The sequence below is a fragment of the Salmo salar genome, chromosome 08 (genome assembly GCF_965601325.2).
Source record: "Salmo salar chromosome 08, fSalSal1, whole genome shotgun sequence".
Taxonomy (NCBI): domain Eukaryota; kingdom Metazoa; phylum Chordata; class Actinopteri; order Salmoniformes; family Salmonidae; genus Salmo; species Salmo salar.
The window spans coordinates 34,583,418-34,607,500 of NC_138298.1; the positions used below are offsets into that span (position 1 = coordinate 34,583,418).

General features: G+C 47.8%; 1 long non-coding RNA gene across 1 annotated transcript in view; it reads right to left on the bottom strand.

Annotated features, from left to right (window-relative positions):
- Positions 1-14,118: 14,118 nt before the first annotated feature.
- LOC145881546 (uncharacterized) overlaps positions 14,119-24,083 on the bottom strand; it is a 12,510-nt gene continuing 2,545 nt past the window's right edge. Inside the window, exon 2 of the long non-coding RNA XR_014393109.1 lies at positions 14,119-16,037. This is a non-coding gene — a long non-coding RNA (uncharacterized LOC145881546). The remainder of the gene's footprint in view (positions 16,038-24,083) is intronic.

The following is a 24,083-nucleotide window of genomic DNA, read 5'->3' on the forward strand; positions in this document are numbered from 1 at the left end:
GCAATTCGTGACAAAAAAATTCTAAATATTCCATTACCGTACTTCGAAGCATGTCAACCGCTGTTTAAAATCAATTTTTATGCCATTTTTCTCGTAGAAAAGCGATAATATTCCGACCGGGAATCTCCTTTTCGGCAAACAGAGGAAAAAATCACAAAGACGGGGGCGGCCAGGTCACGCGCCTAAGCCCAGAGTCCCTTGATCGGCCACTTGAGAAAGGCGATAATGTGTTTCAGCCTGGGGCTGGGATGACGACATTCAGGTTTTTCCCGGGCTCTGAGCGCCTATGGACGACGTAGGAAGTGTCACGTTAGAGCAGAGATCAGAGATACATCAGTACATAGCATCTCAATGTATTACAAAAGCTTTATCCTTATTAATACATTCTATACAACCATTATGATGCAAGTCTCAAGCTGAGGCTATTATATAAACAGTTTTATGGTAGAAGAAAGGGGGAGAAGAAAGGGGGAGGAGAGGAGAAGAAAGGGGGAGGAGAGAGGAGAGGAGAGGAGGAAGTGGGGAAAGGGGAAAGGAGAGGAGGGGGAGGAGAGGAGAGGAGAAGAGAGGGGAGAAGAGGAGAATAGAGTGTCGAAAGAGGAGAAGGGGAGAAGAGGAGAGGAGGGAGAAGAGAGGTGGAGAACAGGAGAGGGTGAGAAGTTTAAAGGGAGAGAAATGGAGAGGGGCAGAAGAGGAGAGGGGCAGAAGAGTAGAGGGGCAGAAGAGTAAAGGGGGAGAAGAGGAGAGGGGGAGAAGAGGAGAGGGGGAGGAAAGGAGAGGGGGAGAAGAGTAGAGGGGGAGAAGATTAGAGGGGGAAAAGAGGAGAGGGGCAGAATGTGAAAGAGGAGAGGAGAGGAGAGGGAGAAGAGAAGAGGAGAAGAGAGGGGGAGAAGAGAGGGGGAGAAGAGATAGGAAGAAGAGGAGAGGGGAAGGGAGAGGAGAGGAGAAGAGAAGTGAGGAGAGGAGAGGAGGGGGGAAAAGGGGGGAGAAGAGAAGAGTAGAGGGGGAGAAAAGCAGAGAGGGAGAAGAGGAGAGGAGGGGAGAAGAGGAGATGGGGAGGAAAGGAGAGGGTGAGAAGAGTAGAGGGGGAGAAGAGGAGAGGGGCAGAATGTGGGAGAGGAGAGGAGAGGAGAGGGAGAAGAGAAGAGGAGAAGAGAAGAGGAGAAGAGAGGGGGAGAAGAGAGGGGGAGAAGAGAGAGGAAGAAGAGGAGAGGGGAAGGGAGAGGAGAGGAGAAGAGAAGTGAGGAGAGGAGAGGAGAGGAGAGGAGGGGGGAAAAGGGAGGAGAAGAGAAGAGTAGAGGGGGAGAAAAGCAGAGGGGGAGAAGAGGAGAGGAGAGAAGTGGAGAGGGGAGAAGAGGAGAGGGGGAGGAAAGGAGAGGGAGAGAAGAGTAGAGGGGGAGAAGAGGAGAGGGGCAGAATGTGGGAGAGGAGAGGAGAGGAGAGGAGAGGGAGAAGAGAAGAGGAGAAGAGAGAGGAAGAAAGGGAGAGGGGAAGGGAGAGGAGAGGAGAAGGGAAGTGAGGAGAGGAGAGGAGAGGAGGGGGGGAAAGGGGGGAGAAGAGAAGAGTAGAGGTGGAGAAAAGGAAAATGGAGGGGCAGAAGATGAGAGGAGAGGGGGAGAAGAGAAGAGGGGAGAAGAGCAGAGGGGGAGAAGAGGAGAGGGGAGAAGTGTAGAGGGGGATGGAGAGGAGAGGAGAGGAGAGGGGGAGAAGACGAGAGGGGGAGATGAGGAGAGGAGAGAGGGAGAAGACGAGAGGGGGACAAGAGAAAAAGAGAGGGGAAGAAGACGAGAAGAGAGAGGTAGAAGGTGGGAGAAGGGGAGAAGAGAGGGGGAGAAGAGAGGAAGAAGAAGAGACTGGGAGAAGACAAGAGGGGCAGAAGAGGAGAAGAGAGGGGGAGAAGACGAGACGGGGAGAAGAGGAGAAGTAAGGGGGGAGAAGGTGGGAGAATAGGAGTGGGGGAGAAGATGAGAAGAGAGGGGGAGAAGAGAGACTGGGAGGGAAGAGGAGATGGGGAGAAGGGAAGAGGAGAGGGGCAGAAGAGGATAAGCGAGGGGGAGAAGACGAGAGGAGGACTAGAGAAGAGGAGAGGAAGGAGGAGGAGAAGAGAGTCGGAAGGACAGGAGAGGGGAGGGGAGAGGGGAGAGTGGCAGAAGGGGAGAAGAGGAGAGGAGAGGGGAGGGGGAGGACAGGAGAGGGGAGAAGTGTAGAGGGGGAGGAAAGGAGAGGGGGAGAAGAGGAGAGGGGGAGAAGGTGGGATGAGAGGAGAGGAGGGGGGGAGAAGAGGAGAATAGACGGGGAGAAGAGAGGAGGAGAAGAGTAGAGGAGAGGGGGAGGAGAGGGGGAGAAGAGGAGAGGGGGAGAAGATGGGTGGAGGGAGGAGAAGAGAGGGGAAGAAGAGAGACTGGGAGAAGAGGAGAGGCAGGGGGAGGAGAAGAGGAGAGCGGCAGAAGAGGATAAGAGAGGGGAGAAGAGGAGAAGAGAGGGGGAGAAGACGAGAGAGGGGGAGAAGACGAGAGGGTGAGAAGAGGAGAGGAAGGGGGAGGAGAAGAGAAGAGAGTGAGAGAAGAGGGGGGAGATGAGAGGGGGAGAAGAGCAGAGTGGGAGAAGAGCAGAGTGGGAGAAGAGGAGAGGGGGAGAAGAGAGGGGAGAAGAGGGGGGAGAAGAGCAGAGGTGGGAGGGGAGGGGAAGAAGATGAGAGGGGGAGATGAGGAAAGAGAGAGAAGAGACGAGGGGGAGAAAAGGAGAAGAGAGGGGGAGAAGAGAGACTGGGAGAAGAAGAGAGGGAGAGAAGGGGGAAAGAAGAGGAGAGAGAGAGAGGAGAGGAGAGGAGAGGAGAGTCGGAAGGACAGGAGAGGGGAGGGGCGAGGGGCAGAAGGGGAGAAGAGGAGAGGAGATGGTGAGAAGAGAAGGAGAAGGGGAGAGAAGAGGAGAGGGGAGGGGAAGAAGCGGGGTGGGAGAAGAGAGGGGGAGAAGAGGAGAGGGGGGTAAGAGAAGAGGAGAGGGGGAGAAGGGGAGAAGAGAGGGGGAGAAGAGGAGAAGAGAGGGGGGAAGAGAAGAGGAGAAGGGGAGAAGGGGAGAAGAGAGGGGGAGAAGAGGAGAAGAGAGGGGGAAGAGAAGAGGAGAAGGGGAGAGGAGAGGGTGAGAAAAGGAGAAGAGAGGGGGAGAAGGGGGTAGAAAAGGAGAGGGTGGAGAAGAGGAGAGGGGCAGAAGACGACAGGGGGAGAAGAGGAGAGGGTGAGAAGAGAAGAGGAGAGGGGGAGAAGGGGAGAGAAGAGGAGAGGGGAGGGGAAGAAGAGGGGTGGGAGAAGAGGAGAGGGGGGAAGAGAAGAGGAGAGGGGGAGAAGAGGAGAAGAGAGGGGGAGAAGAGGAGAAGAGAGGGGGAAGAGAGGGGGAGAAGAGGAGAAGAGAGGGGGAAGAGAAGAGGAGAAGGGGAGAGGAGAGGGTGAGAAAAGGAGAAGAGAGGGGGGAGAAGTGGACAGGGGGGAGGGGGAGACGAGAGGAGAGGAGAAATGGAGAAGCGGAGGGTGAGAAGAGGAGAGGGGGAGGAGGAGAGGAGAGTCGGAAGGACAGGAGAGGGAGGGGAGAGGGGCAGAAGGAGAGAAGAGGAGAGGGGGAGAAGAGGAGAGGGGAAGAAGAGGGGTGGTAGAAGCGAGGGAGAGGGGGAGAAAGGGAGAAGAGAGGGGGAGAAGAGGAGAGGTTGAGAAGGGGAGAAGAGAGGGGGAGGAGAGGAGAGGAGAGGGGGAGAAGAGGAGAGGTTGAGAAGGGGAGAAGAGAGTGGGAGAAAAGTAGAGGAGAGGGGGTGAAAAAGAGAGGGGAAGAAGAGAGGGGGGATGGGTTGGGAAGAAGAGGAGAAGAGACGGGAGAAGATGAGAAGACAGGGGGATGAGAAGAGGAGAGGGCGAGAAGAGAAGAGGAGAGGGGGAGAAGAGGAGAAGGGGAGGAGAGGGGGAGAAGGGGAGAAGAGAGGGGGAGAAGAGGAGAAGAGGGGGAGAAGAGGAGAGGATAAGGAGAGAAGAGAGGGGGAGAAGAGGGGTGGGAGAAGAGAGGGGGAGAAGAGGAGAAGAGAGGGGGAAGAGATGAGGAGAGGGGGAGAAGGGGAGAAGAGAAGACGAGAGGGGGAGGGGAAGAAGAGGAGTGGGGAGAAGGGCAGAAGAGGAGAAATGGAGAAGAGGAGAGGGTGAGGAGAGGGAGAAGAGGAGAAGAGAGGTGGAGAAGAGGAGAAGAGAGGGGGAAGGGAAGAAGGGGAGAGGGGGAGAAGAGGAGAATAAAGGGGGATGAGAGGAGAGGGAGGAGGAGAGAGGAGGGAAGGGGAGGAGAGAGGAGGAAAGGGGATGAGAGAGGATGAAAGGGGAGGAGAGGGGAAGGAGAGGAGGGAGCGAGAAGAGGAGAGGGGGATAAGAGGAGATTGAGGAGAGGGGCAGGAGAGAAGGGGAGAAGAGGAGAGGGGCAGGAGAGGAGGAGAAGAGACTGGGAAAAGAGGAGCGGGGGAGAATGGGGAGGGGAAGAAGAGGAGAGGGGGAGAAGAGGAGAGGAGGAGATGAGAGGGGGAGAAGAGAGGGGGAGAGGAGAGGGGGGAGGAGAGAGGAGGGAGGGGGAGGAGAGGGGGAGAAGAGGAGAGGGTTGGAGAAGATGAGAGGAGAGGGGAGAGGTGTAGAAGAGGAGAGGGGGAGAAGAGAAGGAGAGGGGGAGAAGAGGAGAAGAAAGGGGGAGGAGAGGAGAAGAAAGGGGGAGGAGAGGGTAGAGGAGAGGAGGAAGTGGGGAAAGAGGAGAGGAGGGGGAGGAGAGGAGAAGAGAGGGGAGAAGAGGAGAATAGAGTGTCGAAAGAGGAGAAGGGGAGAAGAGGAGAGGAGGGAGAAGAGAGGGGGAGAAGAGGAGAGGAGAGGAGGGAGAAGAGAGGGGGAGAAGAGAGGGGGAGAACAGGAGAGGGTGGGAAGTTTAAAGGAAGGGAAGTGGAGAGAGGAAGAAAAGGAGAGGGGCAGAAGAGGAGAGGGGGAGGAAAGGAGAGGGGGAGAAGAGTAGAGGGGGAGAAGAGTAGAGGGGGAGAAGAGGAGATGGGGAGAATAGGAGAGGGGAGAAGAGGAGAGGGGTAGGAAAGGAGAGCGGGAGAAGAGTAGAGGGGGAGAAGAGTAGAGGGGGAGAAGAGGAGAGGGGCAGAATGTGGGAGAGGAGAGGGAGAAGAGGAGAAGAGAAGAGGAGAAGAGATGGGGAGAAGAGATGGGAGAAGAGGGGGGGAGAAGAGAGGGGGAGAAGAGAGAGGAAGAAGAGGAGAGGGGAAGGGAGAGGAGAGGAGAAGAGAAGTGAGGAGAGGAGAGGAGAGGAGGGGGAAAAGGGGGGAGAAGAGAAGAGTAGAGGGGGAGAAAAGCAGAGGGGGAGAAGAGGAGAGGAGAGAAGAGGAGAGAGGAGAAGAGGAGAGGGGAAGGAAAGGAGAGGGAGAGAAGAGTAGAGGGGGAGAAGAGGAGAGGGGCAGAATGTGGGAGAGGAGAGGAGAGGAGAGGAGAGGGAGAAGAGGAGAAGAGATGGGGAGAAGAGATGGGGAGAAGAGATGGGGAGAAGAGATGGGGAGAAGAGAGGGGGAGCAGAGAGAGGGAGAAGAGGAGAGGGGAAGGGAGAGGAGAGGAGAAGAGAAGTGAGGGGAGGAGAGGAGAGGAGGGGGAAAGGGGGGAGAAGAGAAGAGTAGAGGTGGAGAAAAGGAAAATGGAGGGGCAGTAGATGAGAGGAGAGGGGGAGAAGAGGACAGGGGAGAAGAGCAGAGGGGGAGAAGAGGAGAGGGGAGAAGTGTAGAGGGGGATGGAGAGGAGAGGAGAGGAGAGGGGGAGAAGAGAGGGGGAGAAGAGAGGAAGAAGAAGAGACTGGGAGAAGAGGAGAGGGGGAGAAGGTGGGATGAGAGGAGAGGAGGGGGGAGAAGAGGAGAATAGACGGGGAGAAGAGAGGGGGAGAAGGTGGGAGGAGAGGAGAGGGGGAGAAGGGGGAGAAGAAGGGAGAAGAGGAGAAGAGACTGGGAGAAGAGAGGGGGAGAAGAGTAGAGGAGAGCGGGAGGAGAGGGGAGAAGAGGAGAGGGGGAGAAGAGTAGAGGGGGAGAAGAGGAGAGGGGCAGAATGTGGGAGAGGAGAGGGAGAAGAGGAGAAGAGAAGAGGAGAAGAGATGGGGAGAAGAGATGGGAGAAGAGGGGGGGAGAAGAGAGGGGGAGAAGAGAGAGGAAGAAGAGGAGAGGGGAAGGGAGAGGAGAGGAGAAGAGAAGTGAGGAGAGGAGAGGAGAGGAGGGGGAAAAGGGGGGAGAAGAGAAGAGTAGAGGGGGAGAAAAGCAGAGGGGGAGAAGAGGAGAGGAGAGAAGAGGAGAGAGGAGAAGAGGAGAGGGGAAGGAAAGGAGAGGGAGAGAAGAGTAGAGGGGGAGAAGAGGAGAGGGGCAGAATGTGGGAGAGGAGAGGAGAGGAGAGGAGAGGGAGAAGAGGAGAAGAGATGGGGAGAAGAGATGGGGAGAAGAGATGGGGAGAAGAGATGGGGAGAAGAGAGGGGGAGCAGAGAGAGGGAGAAGAGGAGAGGGGAAGGGAGAGGAGAGGAGAAGAGAAGTGAGGGGAGGAGAGGAGAGGAGGGGGAAAGGGGGGAGAAGAGAAGAGTAGAGGTGGAGAAAAGGAAAATGGAGGGGCAGTAGATGAGAGGAGAGGGGGAGAAGAGGACAGGGGAGAAGAGCAGAGGGGGAGAAGAGGAGAGGGGAGAAGTGTAGAGGGGGATGGAGAGGAGAGGAGAGGAGAGGGGGAGAAGAGAGGGGGAGAAGAGAGGAAGAAGAAGAGACTGGGAGAAGAGGAGAGGGGGAGAAGGTGGGATGAGAGGAGAGGAGGGGGGAGAAGAGGAGAATAGACGGGGAGAAGAGAGGGGGAGAAGGTGGGAGGAGAGGAGAGGGGGAGAAGGGGGAGAAGAAGGGAGAAGAGGAGAAGAGACTGGGAGAAGAGAGGGGGAGAAGAGTAGAGGAGAGCGGGAGGAGAGGGGAGAAGAGGAGAGGGGGAGAAGATGGGGGAGGGAGGAGAAGAGAGGGGGAGAAGAGAGACTGGGAGAAGAGGAGAGGCAGGGGGAGGAGAAGAGGAGAGCGGCAGAAGAGGATAAGAGAGGGGAGAAGAGGAGAAGAGAGGGGGAGAAGACGAGAGGGTGAGAAGAGGAGAGGAAGGGGGAGGAGAAGAGAAAAGAGTGAGAGAAGAGGAGAGGAGAAGAGAGGGAGAGAAGGGGGAAAGAAGAGGAGAGAGAGAGGAGAGGAGAGTCGGAAGGACAGGAGAGGGGAGGGGCGAGGGGCAGAAGGGGAGAAGAGGAGAGGAGAGGGGAGGGGAAGAAGAGGGGTGGGAGAAGAGAGGGGGAGAAGAGGAGAGCGGGGGAAGAGAAGAGGAGAGGGGGAGAAGGGGATAAGAGAGGGGGAAGAGAAGAGGAGAAGAGAGGGGGAAGAGAAGAGGAGAAGGGGAGAAGGGGAGAAGAGAGGGGGAGAAGAGGAGAAGAGAGGGGGAAGAGAAGAGGAGAAGGGGAGAGGAGAGGGTGAGAAAAGGAGAAGAGAGGGGGGAGAAGGGGAGAGGGGGGAGGGGGAGACGAGAGGAGAGGAGAGGAGAAATGGAGAAGCGGAGGGTGAGAAGAGGAGAGGGGAAGGAGGAGAGGAGAGTCGGAAGGACAGGAGAGGGGAGGGGAGAGGGGCAGAAGGAGAGAAGAGGAGAGGGGGAGAAGAGAAGAGGAGAGGGGAAGAAGAGGGGTGGTAGAAGTGAGGGGAGGGGAGAGGGGGAGAAGAGGAGAGGTTGAGAAGGGGAGAAGAGAGGGGGAGGAGAGGAGAGGGGGAGAAGAGGAAAGGTTGAGAAGGGGAGAAGAGAGGGGGAGGAGAGGAGAGGGGGAGAAGAGGAGAGGTTGAGAAGGTGAGAAGAGAGGGGGAGAAAAGGAGAGGAGAGGGGGTGAAAAGGAGAGGGGAAGAAGAGAGGGGGGATGGGTTGGGAAGAAGAGGAGAAGAGAGGGGGAGAAGATGAGAAGACAGGGGGATGAGAAGAGGAAAGGGGGAGAAGAGAAGAGGAGAGGGGGAGAAGAGGAGAAGGGGAGGAGAGGGGGAGAAGGGGAGAAGAGAGGGGGAGAAGGGGAGAAGAGAGGGGGAAGAGAAGAGGAGAGGGGGAGAAGGGGAGAAGAGAAGAGGAGAGGGGGAGGGGAAGAAGAGTGTGGGGAGGAGAGGAGAGAAGTGGAAAGGAGGGGAGAATAGGAGGGGGGAGAGGAGGAGAGGAGAGGTGGGAAGATAGGGGATGAAGAGGAGAGAGGGAGAAGAGGAGAGGAGAGGAGAGGGGGAGAAGAGAGTGGAGAAGAGAAGAGGGGGAGAAGAGAAGAGAGGAGATGGGGAGGAGAGGGGAGGAAAGTGGAGGAGAGGGGAGAGGAAGGGAGTGGAGAGGAAAGGGGTGAGGAGAGGAGAAGAGAGGGAGAAGAAGATAAGAGAGAGGGGGAGGGGAGGGTAAGAAGAGGAGAAGAGAGGGGAAAGTCACTGAGCTCTTCATTAAGGCCATTTTACTGCCATTGTTTGTCTATGGAGATTGCATGGCTGAGTGCTTGATTTATCCATCTGTCAGGAAGGGGAGTGGCTGAAATAGAATCCACTAATTTGAAGGGGTGTCCACATACTTTTGTATATATAGTGTATGTACACATGGGTGTTGTCGCACCATACCAACGATAAGCCTGTCTTCCCCATCACATCATGAAAGGTCATGTTGATGTTCATTTAACCTCTGTCTCTCTCTTCCTCTGACTCCTCCCTTTCTCCTTTGTTTCTCTCTATCTCTCTGTCTCTTTCTCTCCCTTTCTCCTTTGTTTCTCTCTATCTCTGTCTCTTTCTCTCTCTTTTTCCTCTCTCTCTCTTTCTCTCTCTTTCTCCTCTGTCTCTCTCTTTCTCCTCAGATCTCCAGGCTCAAAGCGTCAGTCCACCAGGTAGGTAGAGTATAAATCTACAGTGATTATAGCAGTTCAATATAACTTTATTATCCCACATGGAGAAATTCATGTGTCCATACAAACCATTCTAAACCCAATAACAAGTAGTGTTTTATGGAACTACTAATACTTGTCAACCACAAAGCACTACTGCTGTTAGAATAACAGAATCACTGTCATCATCTGTCCTCACCACTGTGTTTTCCTCTCTGCTGTTTACAGCTGAACTCTCAGTCAGACTGGTGGATGGGACCACTTCCTGTTCTGGGACAGTGGAAGTCTTCCACGAAGGAGAGTGGTTGGGTCTATGTTGTGTGTTGTGGAGCATGAGAGATGTTATGGTTGTGTGTAGAGCGCTGGACTGTGGGAATCCGTGGAGCTGAATCTAGAGGACCTCTGATTGAAGATGGAAGAAGAAGAGTCTATCTATATAGTAGTTGCTATGGAAATGAGTCTTCTATTAGACAGTGTGACATCATAGGAGAACCTGGTGACTGTATTGGTAGATATTATCATCATGTGACCTGTTCAGGTAAGAGACTGGTCATATTGAGAGATTTATTTATACATTATACAATATTACCATGTATCATGTTTTATGTGTTTTTATTTCATTTAAATAGAGGGAGAGATGTCAGATGTATTTAAACATTATATTTGTGTTTGTCATATTGGTTTATGGGAGATGTTCATGGGCAGATCATTGTAGTTCAGATGGTACTGAAGTGAAGCTGCCTGATGGATGTCCAGCTGTTTATTTTCTATAAAGTGAAGTGAACTTATTCCTGTCTCCTGCCTGCATTATTCCCAACCCTATCCTGAGTGACTAAGAACCCATTTCTACCTCTTACAGTATCAAACATAGCAAACTACAATCTTTTATCCAACATATTTGTGTTTAGTCCTTGACAGTGTCATCAACAAAACTGATTGAATGTTCAACCAAGTCTTTTTCTCCAGAGTCTGTGCGGCTTGTGGATGGAGCTGGTCTCTGCTCTGGGAGAGTGGAGGTGAAGTCCAATCAGTCCTGGGCCTCAGTGTGTGAAGCTGACTTTGACCGGCAGGATGCAGAGGTAGTCTGTGGGGAGCTTGGCTGTGGGGCTCCTGCAGCTCTACAGGGGGGGCTCTATGGAGAAGGTGGGGGTCAGACCTGGGATAAAGAGTTCCAGTGTAAAGGCAAAGAGTCCCTTCTCCTGGACTGTGACACCTCAGACAGAGAAAACAACACCTGTCTACCTGGTAATGCTGTTGGACTCACCTGCTCAGGTAAGAAACAGTTTGTCACTCAATCAGCATTGTTTCTCACCTGGAGTGAAGAATATGAGAGACAATATAGGTGTGTTTTAGTGAGAAAATAGTAAGATTACTGTCTCTCTCTTTTCTTTTCTCAGAGCCTGATGATGTGAGGCTGGTGGGAGGAGGCAGTCGCTGTGCTGGTGGAGTGGAGCAGTACGACCAGGGAGAGTGGAGGACTGTGGGAGCTAGAGACTGGGAGGATGTAGCTGCAGTAGTGTGTAGACAGCTGGGTTGTGGCTCCACTGTTTCAGTTCTACCTGGAAACACCACTAGATGGTTTGGAGTTTCCTGTTCTGGCTCTGAGTCTGTACTGAGGGAGTGTTCCAGAATTTATGATCTCTATTCTGGATTCACAGTGATCTGCTCAGGTAATAACATGATAAAATAATTATATTCAACTGATTTCCTTCATTCATACAACTTCCTCTGCACCACTCATGATGACTGTTTAGCTTGTCAGTCTGCTTTACTAAATAGATCACTCAGTCAACTAGGAATCAAATGCAACTTAAATATCCCAGAATGCTTTGTATTTGAGTGTTATCTCAGTGAACGTCTCTACTCACTACCACTGTCACATGTCATGTTATTGTCATATCTAAATGAGGAAAGTAGTTGAGGAGCTACGTTTTCTTTTTCTCTCCTCTTGTTCCAGATGTCCTGCTGAAGCCTGATATCAACATATGTTGTCTCAGTGACTGTAGGCCCACTACTCATGTTGCCCTGTGAGGGAGGGTGGCTAGCACTGTTACATGCTGATGTTATTGTCATATCTATAGGAAACTAGTTGAAGAGGTTTTTCTTGTTCTCTTTTATTGTTACAGATCTCCTGGTCCAGCCTGATATCTCCCTGACTGACTCAATGGGAGGGGTCTCCAGGGGCCACCAGGGGCCCGAGATGTTCAGGGGCTACAGCTTCACCATCACCTGCTCCACTCAGCCACAGTACCCAGGAGGCTCCTTCCTCCTCACGTTCACCGGCTCCAAAATATCCCAGACCCAGCCAGCTGTCAATCACTCTGCTGCCTTCCTCTTCCCTGCTGCAGATGACTCCCACCAAGGGAACTACAGCTGTGTTTATGACAATCATGTTTTCTCTCATGACTTCTCCTCTGAGAGTGAGCTCCTCTCCCTCACCATCACAGGTAACTGAACATGAACCAGACTTATAACTTTGTTATTGACAGATTTCCCACAGATCTATGTGATGATGATCAGTCCCCTCATCAAAGGTGTTTCTGTTTGCAGCCTCTCCTCTGCCAGCCTTCATCATCAGACACGTTGTAGTGGTGCTGATGCTACTGACAGCCATCACCACCTCCTACCTGTACTACAAGGTAAAGACATTTACTCAGACGTTACAAGTCATTTAAACTAGAGGGAGAGGGTGAGGGGGAGAGGGAGGGAGGGAGAGAGAATGGAGATACTAGAGAGTAAATGTCTGACTGTTGGTGCTGTGTCTCCCTAGCCCACCAGGAGGCAGAAGAGAGTGAACAGGGTGAGCAGCATGGATCTTTATGTCAATGCCATGGAGATGGTCTCTCTGAGCTCCAGAGCTGAAGCTGGACCGGGAGAGGAGAGAGCAGCCCAGGGGACGGAGTAGGAGTAGAATGAAGCTGACCCTACATGCTGATCTTAGGTCAGTTTTGTGTTTTAAATGGATGGTCAGCAATGGACTGGTGTTTAAAATGTTGTGACAAACCTGAAGTGGTTCTAATTTTAATAACAAGTTCAGAATTAGTTTATCTTTCTAGGACCTTAGAAGAAATCTAAAAGGAGTGACTGCAACCACCATTATTCCTTTTAGTTTGGTTTTTCACCACCAGAGAAACATGCGGTTCTGGGTAACATGGGGTTCTGGGTAACATGGGGTTCTGGGTAACATGGGGTTCTGGGTAACATGGGGTTCTGGGTATTATGGGGTTCTGGGTAACATTGGGTTCTGGGTAACATGGGGTTCTGGGTAACATGGGGTTCTGGTATTATGGGGTTCTGGGTAACATGGGGTTCTGGGTAACATGGGGTTTTGGTAACATGGGGTTTGGATTATTTTAAGAGAGTTGCTTAATTACGTTTGTTTTGTGTTCCAGAATGTATTACTTATTTAATGTCTCTTAGATTCTTTATCTTATTTAGTGTCTCTTAGATTCTTTATCTTATTTAGTGTCTCTTAGATTCTTTATCTTATTTAGTGTCTCTTAGATTCTTTATCTTATTTAGTGTCTCTTAGATTCTTTATCTTATTTAGTGTCTCTTAGATTCTTTATCTTATTTAGTGTCTCTTAGATTCTTTATCTTATTTAGTCTCTTAGATTCTTTATTTTATTTAGTGTCTCTTAGATTCTTTATCTTATTTAGTGTCTCTTAGATTCTTTATCTTATTTAGTGTCTCTTAGATTCTTTATCTTATTTAGTGTCTCTTAGATTCTTTATCTTATTTAGTGTCTCTTAGATTCTTTATCTTATTTAGTGTCTCTTAGATTCTTTATCTTATTTAGTGTCTTAGATTCTTTATCTTATTTAGTGTCTCTTAGATTCTTTATCTTATTTAGTCTCTTAGATTCTTTATCTTATTTAGTGTCTCTTAGATTCTTTATCTTATTTAGTGTCTCTTAGATTCTTTATCTTATTTAGTGTCTCTTAGATTCTTTATCTTATTTAGTGTCTCTTAGATTCTTTATCTTATTTAGTGTCTTAGATTCTTTATCTTATTTAGTGTCTCTTAGATTCTTTATCTTATTTAGTGTCTATTAGATTCTTTATCTTATTTAGTGTCTCTTAGATTCTTCATCTTGAAGTGTTTCCATTATTAGTCCATGTATTATTATAATCATCTGGTCATTCTTTGTATTTTGAAACATTTTTTAATTAAGGGGTTTGTTGTTGTTGTTTAGCCCTGTTATTGATTATGATATATCATTGTTATGATGTTAGTAGTATAGAGATAATGATGTTATTTTCTTATGAAGGTGTTCCTAATGATTTGTCCACTCAGTGTATAGTTGATGTGAGTTCAGATGATGTAGCTGTTATGTTATTTACTATTTCCAGATAAAGACCTGTTGTTCTCTAAACTGTCATGTAATCACTGAATGCTTTTAATAAACTCACAGGCTGTCAGTCTTGTGTGATTTCCCCTCCAGTTTTTTATTTCCCAGTGGTCAAGGAGTTATTGATCATTAATGATTCCATCAGTGACACCAGACATCAGCTCAGCCCAGAGGTCCAGCTCAGCACCTTGACCCTTAGTGACCTCTCGACAGACAGACAGACAGACAGACAGACAGACAGACAGACAGACAGACAGACAGACGCAGAATTCTGTATCTTCATATCACAATAACAGCTTTCTACTGCATCTGGAGGTGTTCTGAATATCACTACACAGGACAACAACTCCCATTGTTAGAGACATAGACATGAGCATCTTGTCACTATATACAGATCTCTGGAGGTGTTCTGAATATCACTACACAGGACAACAACTCCCATTGTTAGAGACATAGACATGAGCATCTTGTCACTATATACAGATCTCTGGAGGTGTTCTGAATATCACTACACAGGACAACAACTCCCATTGTTAGAGACATAGACATGAGCATCTTGTCACTATATACAGATCTCTGGAGGTGTTCTGTATATCACTACACAGGACAACAACTCCCATTGTTAGAGACATAGACATGAGCATCTTGTCACTATATACAGATCTCTGGAGGGTGGATACACTTTTACACCTGCTGCTTTAGGTTAGATACACAGACTGCAAATCAGACATTATCATTATCTCAATCTGAACTATAAATCACATATTATCATTATCTCAATCTGAACTATAAATCAGACCTGATCATTATGTCCATAAAAAATAGAAAATGCACAACAATAAAATGTTGGAGACATTTTTAAATGGTAAAAAAATATTACATTATAAAAGAAGCGACAAAAAAGTTCAGATAAAAGTAGAAACTTTGTGTTAAAAGGATCTCTAGACAAAAAAGAAAGGCAAAATAACAAATGGCAACAGTTTGATGCTGATCTAATTGGACACGTAGAAGAGAAGTTCATTACAGACAAGGAGAATGACTGGTCTCTGATAGAGAAGTTCAATTCACTACAGACATGGAGAATGACTGGTCTCTGATAGAGAAGTTCAATTCACTACAGACATGGAGAATGACTGGTCTCTGATAGAGGAGTTCAATTCACTACAGACATGGAGAATGACTGGTCTCTGATAGAGAAGTTCAATTCACTACAGACAAGGAGAATGACTGGTCTCTGCTAGAGAAGTTCAATTCACTACAGACATGGAGAATGACTGGTCTCTGATAGAGAAGTTCAATTCACTACAGACATGGAGAATGACTGGTCTCTGATAGAGAAGTTCAATTCACTACAGACATGGAGAATGACTGGTCTCTGATAGAGAAGTTCAATTCACTACAGACATGGAGAATGACTGGTCTCTGATAGAGAAGTTCAATTCACTACAGACATGGAGAATGACTGGTCTCTGATAGAGAAGTTCAGAGACCACACTCTGCTGGTATTGATGGATGATATAGGTCTCACTCTGCTGGTATTGATGGATGGCATAGGTCTCACACTCTGCTGGTATTGATGGATGGTATTGGTCTCACTCTGCTGGTATTGATGGATGGTATAGGTCTCACACTCTGCTGGTATTGATGGATGGTACAGGTCTCACTCTGCTGGTATTGATGGATGGTATAGGTCTCACTCTGCTGGTATTGATGGATGGTATAGGTCTCACACTCTGCTGGTATTGATGGATGGTACAGGTCTCACTCTGCTGGTATTGATGGCTGGTAAAGGTCTCACACTCTGCTGGTATTGATGGCTGGTATAGGTCTCACACTCTGCTGGTATTGATGGATGGTATAGGTCTCACTCTGCTGGTATTGATGGATGGTATAGGTCTCACACTCTGCTGGTATTGATGGTTGGTATAGGTCTCACTCTGCTGGTATTGATGGATGGTATAGGTCTCACTCTGCTGGTATTGATGGATGGTATAGGTCTCACTCTGCTGGTATTGATGGATGGTATAGGTCTCACTCTGCTGGTATTGATGGCTGGTATAGGTCTCACTCTGCTGGTATTGATGGATGGTATAGGTCTCACTCTGCTGGTATTGATGGCTGGTATAGGTCTCACTCTGCTGGTATTGTTGGATGGTATAGGTCTCACTCTGCTGGTATTGATGGATGGTATAGGTCTCACTCTGCTGGTATTGATGGATGGTACAGGTCTCACTCTGCTGGTATTGATGGATGGTATAGGTCTCACTCTGCTGGTATTGATGGATGGTATAGGTCTCACTCTGCTGGTATTGATGGATGGTAAAGGTCTCACACTCTGCTGGTATTGATGGATGGTATAGGTCTCACTCTGCTGGTATTGATGGATGGTATAGGTCTCACTCTGCTGGTATTGATGGATGGTATAGGTCTCACACTCTGCTGGTATTGATGGATGGTATAGGTCTCACACTCTGCTGGTATTGATGGATGGTATAGGTCTCACTCTGCTGGTATTGATGGATGGTATAGGTCTCACTCTGCTGGTATTGATGGATGGTATAGGTCTCACTCTGCTGGTATTGATGGATGGTATAGGTCTCACTCTGCTGGTATTGATGGATGGTATAGGTCTCACACTCTGCTGGTATTGATGGCTGTGTAGGTACTGAAGTCAGAGTTCTGGACTCTCTTCTTCTTCTTCTTTGGTCTCCTCTGTCCCTGACGGATATCCAACGAGGCGTAAAACAGGTCTCCTTCCTCCTGAGAGAGAGAGAGAGAGAGAGAGAGAGAGAGAGAGAGAGAGAGAGAGAGAGAGAGAGAGAGAGAGAGAGAGAGAAAGAAAGCACAGATGTTTTACAATTAATCTGATTAATATTACTGATATATAGTCGTACATTGTGGTTATTTCTTTAAATTAATCATATCATGATGCTTATTCCTTTAGTTTTTAATGAGTATACTCGCTAATGCTTTGAATAGTACTGGTTTACAAATAACATGGACTACAAAGCAAGATGGCCGCCAGTCAAAAAACTACAAATCTCAATCTGACTATACTTTCTCCTTTCTCTCACTTCCCCTGGTCGTGGTCTCAGTTGCAGCTGCAGAGGAAGAGTTATCACCATTAAAACACAAAAAAAAGAATACATCTGATATTGATTTGTCAATTTAACATGTTCTACATTAGTTTACAATAGTATTGGAATGAAGGTTTGACTGATTGATTGACCACTGTCTCCTGGTCTGACTCTCAGCTCCACCTCTGCTGCAGAGATCCCATCCTGACTGGCGGAAACAGCACCTACAGGTAACAGAGGAACAGTGTTAGGATGAACTGACTGGAGGAAACAGCACCTACAGATAGCAGAGGAACAGTGTTAGGATGAATTGACTGGAGTAAACAGCACCTACAGGTAGCAGAGGAACAGTGTTAGGATGAACTGACTGGAGGAAACAGCACCTACAGGTAACAGAGGAACAGTGTTAGGATGAACTGACTGGAGGAAACAGCACCTACAGGTAGCAGAGGAACAGTGTTAGGATGAACTGACTGGAGGAAACAGCACCTACGGGTAACAGAGGAACAGTGTTAGGATGAACTGACTGGAGGAAACAGCACCTACAGGTAGCAGAGGAACAGTGTTAGGATGAACTGACTGGAGGAAACAGCACCTACAGGTAGCAGAGGAACAGTGTTAGGATGAACTGACTGGAGGAAACAGCACCTACAGGTAGCAGAGGAACAGTGTTAGGATGAACTGACTGGAGGAAACAGCACCTACAGGTAGCAGAGGAACAGTGTTAGGATGAACTGACTGGAGGAAACAGCACCTACAGGTAGCAGAGGAACAGTGTTAGGATGAACTGACTGGAGGAAACAGCACCTACAGGTAACAGAGGAACAGTGTTAGGATGAACTGACTGGAGGAAACAGCACCTACAGGTAACAGAGGAACAGTGTTAGGATGAACTGACTGGAGGAAACAGCACCTACAGGTAGCAGAGGAACAGTGTTAGGATGAACTGACTGGAGGAAACAGCACCTACAGGTAGCAGAGGAACAGTGTTAGGATGAATCACAGAATGTCATGTTGATATCATAAACTTCTCTACATGAAAATATACACATCATGTCTTTACCACAGTCATCACAATATCACAATAATTAGATAACAAATCTGGTCAACCATAAAACCACATCAAGAAATCATCTATCATCCAGCTATAAGGCCCAGTATAAAAGTTACTCACATAAGAATGCAATCAGAGAAACACACAGCCTGTCCATCTGGTGGTCTGATGGTCTGATGGTGACTGTCAGAGAGTAGCTGGGTCTTTGAGTAACAAGGTCTTTGCTGCGTATTTCTGTGTTCATGACTAGATGTACTTTACCATGAAAGGACATACGAGCAGCGATTGGTTCAATTGAGTGGAAAGTTTTCAGCTCGTGGTCCTTTTCTCTGAAACCCATGTTGTGACAGGAAGAGGAGGGTCTAGCATCGAGGTAAACAGGTTTCACACCAACGTGACGTCAATGGAAAATATTCAGCTTTGAGGAGTTCACCTTAGATAGCAACACCTTAAGAGACCTATAGACACTCTATGAAGAAACAAACACACATGTTGATGACGGAGTTGACATTTAAACCTTAAAAAGAGGCTGAAAGTAAAACTCTTGACCTTTATACCTGTAGTCAGGAAGTAGAACTAAAGACCTTTATACCTGTAGTCAGGAAAAATAACTATAGACCTTGAAACCTGTAGTCAGGAAGTAGAACTATAGACCTTTATACCTGTAGTCAGGAAGTAGGTCTAATGTTAGACATAAAGTAGGCCTTTATTCAGGAAGTTGAACTAAAGACCTTTATACCTGCAGTCAGGCAGTAGAACTATAGACCTTTATACCTGTAGTCAGGCAGTAGGCCTAATGTTAGACCTAAAGTAGACCTTTATACCTGTAGTCAGGCAGTAGGCCTCATGTTAGACCTAAAGTAGGCTTATATATAGACCTTAGACCTCGTGTTTGACCTCATGTTTGACCTCGTGTTTGACCTCATGTTTGACCTCATGTTTGACCTCATGTTTGCTTGACTGAACATTGAACATTCAGTTTTAATACTGTTAAAGTTATAAATCAAATCCTGTTCCTGATCTATGAACTATTTGTCACGCCCTGGCCATAGAGAGGGTTTTGTTCTCTATTTTGGTTAGGCCAGGGTGTGACTGGGGTGGGAGTTCTATGTTCCTTTTTCTATGTTTTTGTATTTCTTTGTTTTGGGCCGAGTATGGTTCCTAATCAGAGGCAGCGGTCTATCGTTGTCTCTGATTAGGAATCATACTTAGGCAGCCTTTTCCCACCTGTGCTTTTTGAGGATCTTGTGTTTGTGTAGCTGCTTGTGAGCAGCCTAGAACGTCACACTTCCTTTTCTTCTGTATTGTTTTGGCGAGTGCCATATTTATTAAACATGTGGAACTCGAACCACGCTGCACCTTGGTCTACTCCTTTAGACGATCGTGACACTATTTCAGGTAACCTGACAGTCAGACAGGTCTCTTTAAACCGGGACACACAGATGACCTTACTGACACCAGTCCAGTGGTTGACCACAACACCGTCTGGGACTACACGATGCCCCCGCAGGGACTAAACACTAAGTATTAGACCATAACACTCTGATAACATGGAGACTAAACACTAAGTATTAGCCAACACCGCGGGACTAACACGTCCTCCTGATAACATGGAGCCACGTGCCAAACACCGTCAGGAGCTCACTGTAAGACCATAACACTCTGATAACATGGAGACTAAACACTAAGTATTAGACCATAACACTCTGATAATTCAACACTACGTCCTGGATACAGCCATTAGCTGTGATATATTGGCCATATACCACAACCCCCCAAGGTGCCTTATTGCTGTTATAAACAGGTTACCAATGTAATTAGAACAGTAAACAAGTTGTTTGCATCGTACCTGTGGTATATTGTCTCATATATATATATAGCATGGCTTTCAGCCAATTAGCATTCATGAATATATAGCATTCAACTAGCGAGTTTTAAAACTGTCTTTTAATTAATGAGTAGTGATAGTGTTATTTTTAATGATGGACCATTTTATTTAAAACACTGAATTATGGTGGTGATAATAGTAAACTACAATACCCAAGATGCATTGGAGGATGTGCTATATACCCAGTGTTAAACATTACTTTTCATTCCATCTGATGAATGATCTCTGTGTTTATCAATGAACAGTGGCCAATCAATTAACATCCACACTCTGGTCAATATGTGTGAAGGGGAGAGATATATGTGACAAATGAACTTGTTATAACAATGTTTGGACTCTCTTCCTCAGGCTGAATGACAGCACCATGGCAACAACAACAGGAAGTCAGTGTGGGTTTCCTGTGTACTGAGTGTGTCCTCTCAGCCAATCAGTGACTAGCTCTTAAATGAGTACTGTAATACCAACATCATAATATCAGACTTAACAACATTAGTAGATGTCAATGTATGTACATGTTTACATATATGTGGCTATATGGGAGTGTTTGTGTCCATATGAATTTATATCATATATACTCCTATGTGTGTGGTTGTGGTTTACTCAGCTAGTGCTGCTGATCTGTAGGGGAGGGGTTAATGGTGGCCTGGGTTTCAGATCTGAGGGGTTAAGGGAGTCTGGGTTTCAGGTCTGAGGGGAGGACTGAGGGGTTAAGGGGGGCCTGGGTTTCAGGTCTGAGGGGTTAAGGGGGGCCTGGGTTTCAGGTCTGAGGGGTTAGGGGGGCCTGGGTTTCAGGTCTGAGGGGAGGACTGAGGGGTTAAGGGGGGCCTGGGTTTCAGGTCTGAGGGGTTAAGGGAGGCCTGGGTTTCAGGTCTGAGGGGTTAAGGGGGGCCTGGGTTTCAGGTCTGAGGGGTTAAGGGGGGCCTGGGTTTCAGGTCTGAGGGGTTAAGGGGGGCCTGGGTTTCAGGTCTGAGGGGTTAAGGGGGCCTGGGTTTCAGGTCTGAGGGGAGGACTGAGGGGTTAAGGGGGCCTGGGTTTCAGACAGCTGCTGGGCCTCGTACTGAGAGAGGGGGGAAGAGAGAGAGAGTGACAAAAAGAGAGAGTGAGAAAGAGTACAGCAGTTCATATCACTTCAGGTCTGAGGGTTAGTTTGTGTGTGTGTGTGTGTGTGTGTGTGTGTGTGTGTGTGTGTGTGTGTGTGTGTGTGTGTGTGTGTGTGTGTGTGTGTGTGTGTGTGTGTGTGTGTGCAGGCATGTGTGCAAAATACCATGTGACATTATTATTACTTAATAATATGTAATATTTCTCCAGGTATACATGGTATAAAGTGTAGTATTAACAGTGTGTAGGAGGAACCAGATACCAGATAGATACTTCATGATGTTGCTTTGACTGAAACAACCACGTCATTCAGCTGTATCAACACCTCTAAGACTCCAGTCATGAGGTGTGACTTCCTCATGTGGTGTGGGTCCATCTCAGTCTGGCTGTGTTCCACATCTGGAGTCTAACATTACCCATCAGACCTTGAGATGGACTAGTTCAAGTCAAGAGGTGTGAACTGTTAACATGAGAGGGCAGGGCAGTAGTTGTGATTGTATCCTTTATGGTTGTTTACCTGTTATACTAACTGATATCTGGATCAGAGACCCAGTTACTCTGATACTGTTACTGACAGACCCAGCTACTCTGATAATGTTACTGACAGACCCAGCTAGTCTGATACTGTTACTGACAGACCCAGCTACTCTGATACTGTTACTGACAGACCCAGCTACTCTGATACTGTTACTGACAGACCCAGCTACTCTGATACTGTTACTGACAGACCCAGCTACTCTGATACTGTTACTGACAGACCCAGCTACTCTGACACTGTTACTGACAGACCCAGCTACTCTGATACTGTTACTGACAGACCCAGCTACTCTGATACAGTTACTGACAGACCCAGTTACTCTGACACTGCTCCTCAGACCTGAAACCCAGGCCCCCCTTAACCCCTCCCCTACAGAGCAGCAGCACTAGCTGAGTAAACCACAACAACCCACATAGGACTATATTTGATTTCCCATCATGTTGACACAAACACTCCCATATACACACATAATGTATATATAAACACATGTTAACACATGTAAACATGTACATACATTGACCACTACTAATGTTGTTAAGTCTGATATTATGATGTTAGTGTTACAGTACTCATATAAGAGCTAGTCACTGATTGGCTGAGAAGACACACACTCAGCACACAGGAAACCCACACTTCCTGTTGCTGTTGCCATGCTGCTGTTTGTCTACCGTTGCTATGTTGCTTTCTGTCTACCGTTTGGCCTGGGGAAGAGAGTACATCCAAGTTATAAGTATTTGTTCACCCATGGTGCATCTATTCTCCTGATGATGAACTCAGATTTCACACTGAGGGCATTTCACAATCTGTCTATGTCCCACTTGTTTTCCAACGAATCCTGAACAAAAAAGACTAAGAACTACAATTGGCATAGCTGTTAAACTACAACTGGCTTGGCTGTACCGTCACATCCTCTCCAGAGCATCATGGATATTGTAGTTTCTGCTTGTAGTTGCTGGCTGACTTCAATTCACGGTGTCCAAGATTGGAAAGGCCAAGATATTTGCTGGACAAACACTACATTTTGGTATGCCTGAAATAGTTAATGCAGATCAGGATTTAAAAGTTATGATTACCGGATGTTCATAATATAATCAAACATTAATACTGGCAGGTTACAAGTATAGAGGCCAAACTTAGTCCTTTGTCTCAAGAGTCTTTTCCTTCAAGGGTCAAAAGTGACGTCAACATTAGTATTTGGTTGTTATTTTGTTGTGTTTGATGATGTTGCAGCAGGTTGACTTGACCAGGTGCTGCTATTAAGTGTTGCTATGTAAGGTGAACACCACAAAGCTGAATATTTTACAGTGATGTCATGTTGGTATGAAACTTGTTTACCTCGAAGCTAAACCCTCCCCTTCATGTGGTTGGCCACATTTGTTATCTTATTATTGTGGTATTGTGGTGACTGTGGTAAAGACATGACGTTTAAATGTTCATGTGGAGAAGTTTATGATGTCAAAGTGACATTCTGTGATTCATCCTAACACTGTTCCTCTGCTATCTGTAGGTGCTGTTTCCTCCAGTCAGTTCATCCTAACACTGTTCCTCTGCTACCTGTAGGTGCTGTTTCCTCCAGTCAGTTCATCCTAACACTGTTCCTCTGCTACCTGTAGGTGCTGTTTCCTCCAGTCAGTTCATCCTAACACTGTTCCTCTGCTACCTGTAGGTGCTGTTTCCTCCAGTCAGTTCATCCTAACACTGTTCCTCTGCTACCTGTAGGTGCTGTTTCCTCCAGTCAGTTCATCCTAACACTGTTCCTCTGCTACCTGTAGGTGCTGTTTCCTCCAGTCAGTTCATCCTAACACTGTTCCTCTGCTACCTGTAGGTGCTGTTTCCTCCAGTCAGTTCATCCTAACACTGTTCCTCTGCTACCTGTAGGTGCTGTTTCCTCCAGTCAGTTCATCCTAACACTGTTCCTCTGTTACCTGTAGGTGCTGTTTCCTCCAGTCAGGATGGGATCTCTGCAGCAGAGGTGGAGCTGAGAGTCAGACCAGGAGACAACATCACTCTCTACTGTGACTGTAGTGTTTCCATTGGAATATTTATTGTGTGGTTCAGGAATTGTTCTCATGAGCACCAGCCTACACTTACAATCTCCGTTTACGACTATTTCCAAAATCCTCTCCCTCGCTTCACTCCGGTGTGGAACCCTTCTAACAACTCCTATGATCTACTGATTGAGAACATCACTGAATCTGACCTGGGACTCTACTACTGTGAGACTAAGGAGATGAAGGATGAAGTGGAGATTCAGGTCTACCATATGGAAAGGTCACCCCTTGGATTTTAATTGGTAAGAATTGTTTCCTTGTTTCATGTGTGAACATCCAGTAAAGTCCATGTTCCTCTGGTAGTGAACATGTTCTGAAGCTTTTTGAAGTTCATATTAAAACAACTCATAGTTGGTAGTAACTGTATCCAGGGGACTAGATGATAAGTTATATTAACCATACACAGTAATCTGTTTAGTGATGTTGTTCCTCTCTACTGTACAGAGGACTCCCCCACCATCACCTCTCTACTGTACAGAGGACTCCAACACCATCACCTCTCTACTGTACAGAGGACTCCCCCACCATCACCTCTCTACTGTACAGAGGACTCCCACACCATCACCTCTCTACTGTACAGAGGACTCCAACACCATCACCTCTTTACTGTACAGAGGACCCCAACACCATCACCTCTCTACTGTACAGAGGACTCCCCCACCATCACCTCTCTACTGTACAGAGGACTCCCACACATCACCTCTCTACTGTCCAGAGAACTCCCCCACCATCACCTCTCTACTGTACAGAGGACTCCCCCCACCATCACCACTCTACTGTACAGAGGACTCCCCTACCATCACCTCTCTACTGTACAGAGGACTCCCCCACCATCACCTCTCTACTGTACAGAGGACTCCAACACTATCACCTCTCTACTGTACAGAGGACTCCCACACCGTCACCTCTCTACTGTACAGAGGACTCCCACACCGTCACCTCTCTACTGTACAGAGGACTCCCACACATCACCTCTCTACTGTACAGAGGACTCCCCCACCATCACCTCTCTACTGTACAGAGGACTCCCACACCATCACCTCTCTACTGTACAGAGGACTCCCCCACCATCACCTCTCTACTGTACAGAGGACTCCCCC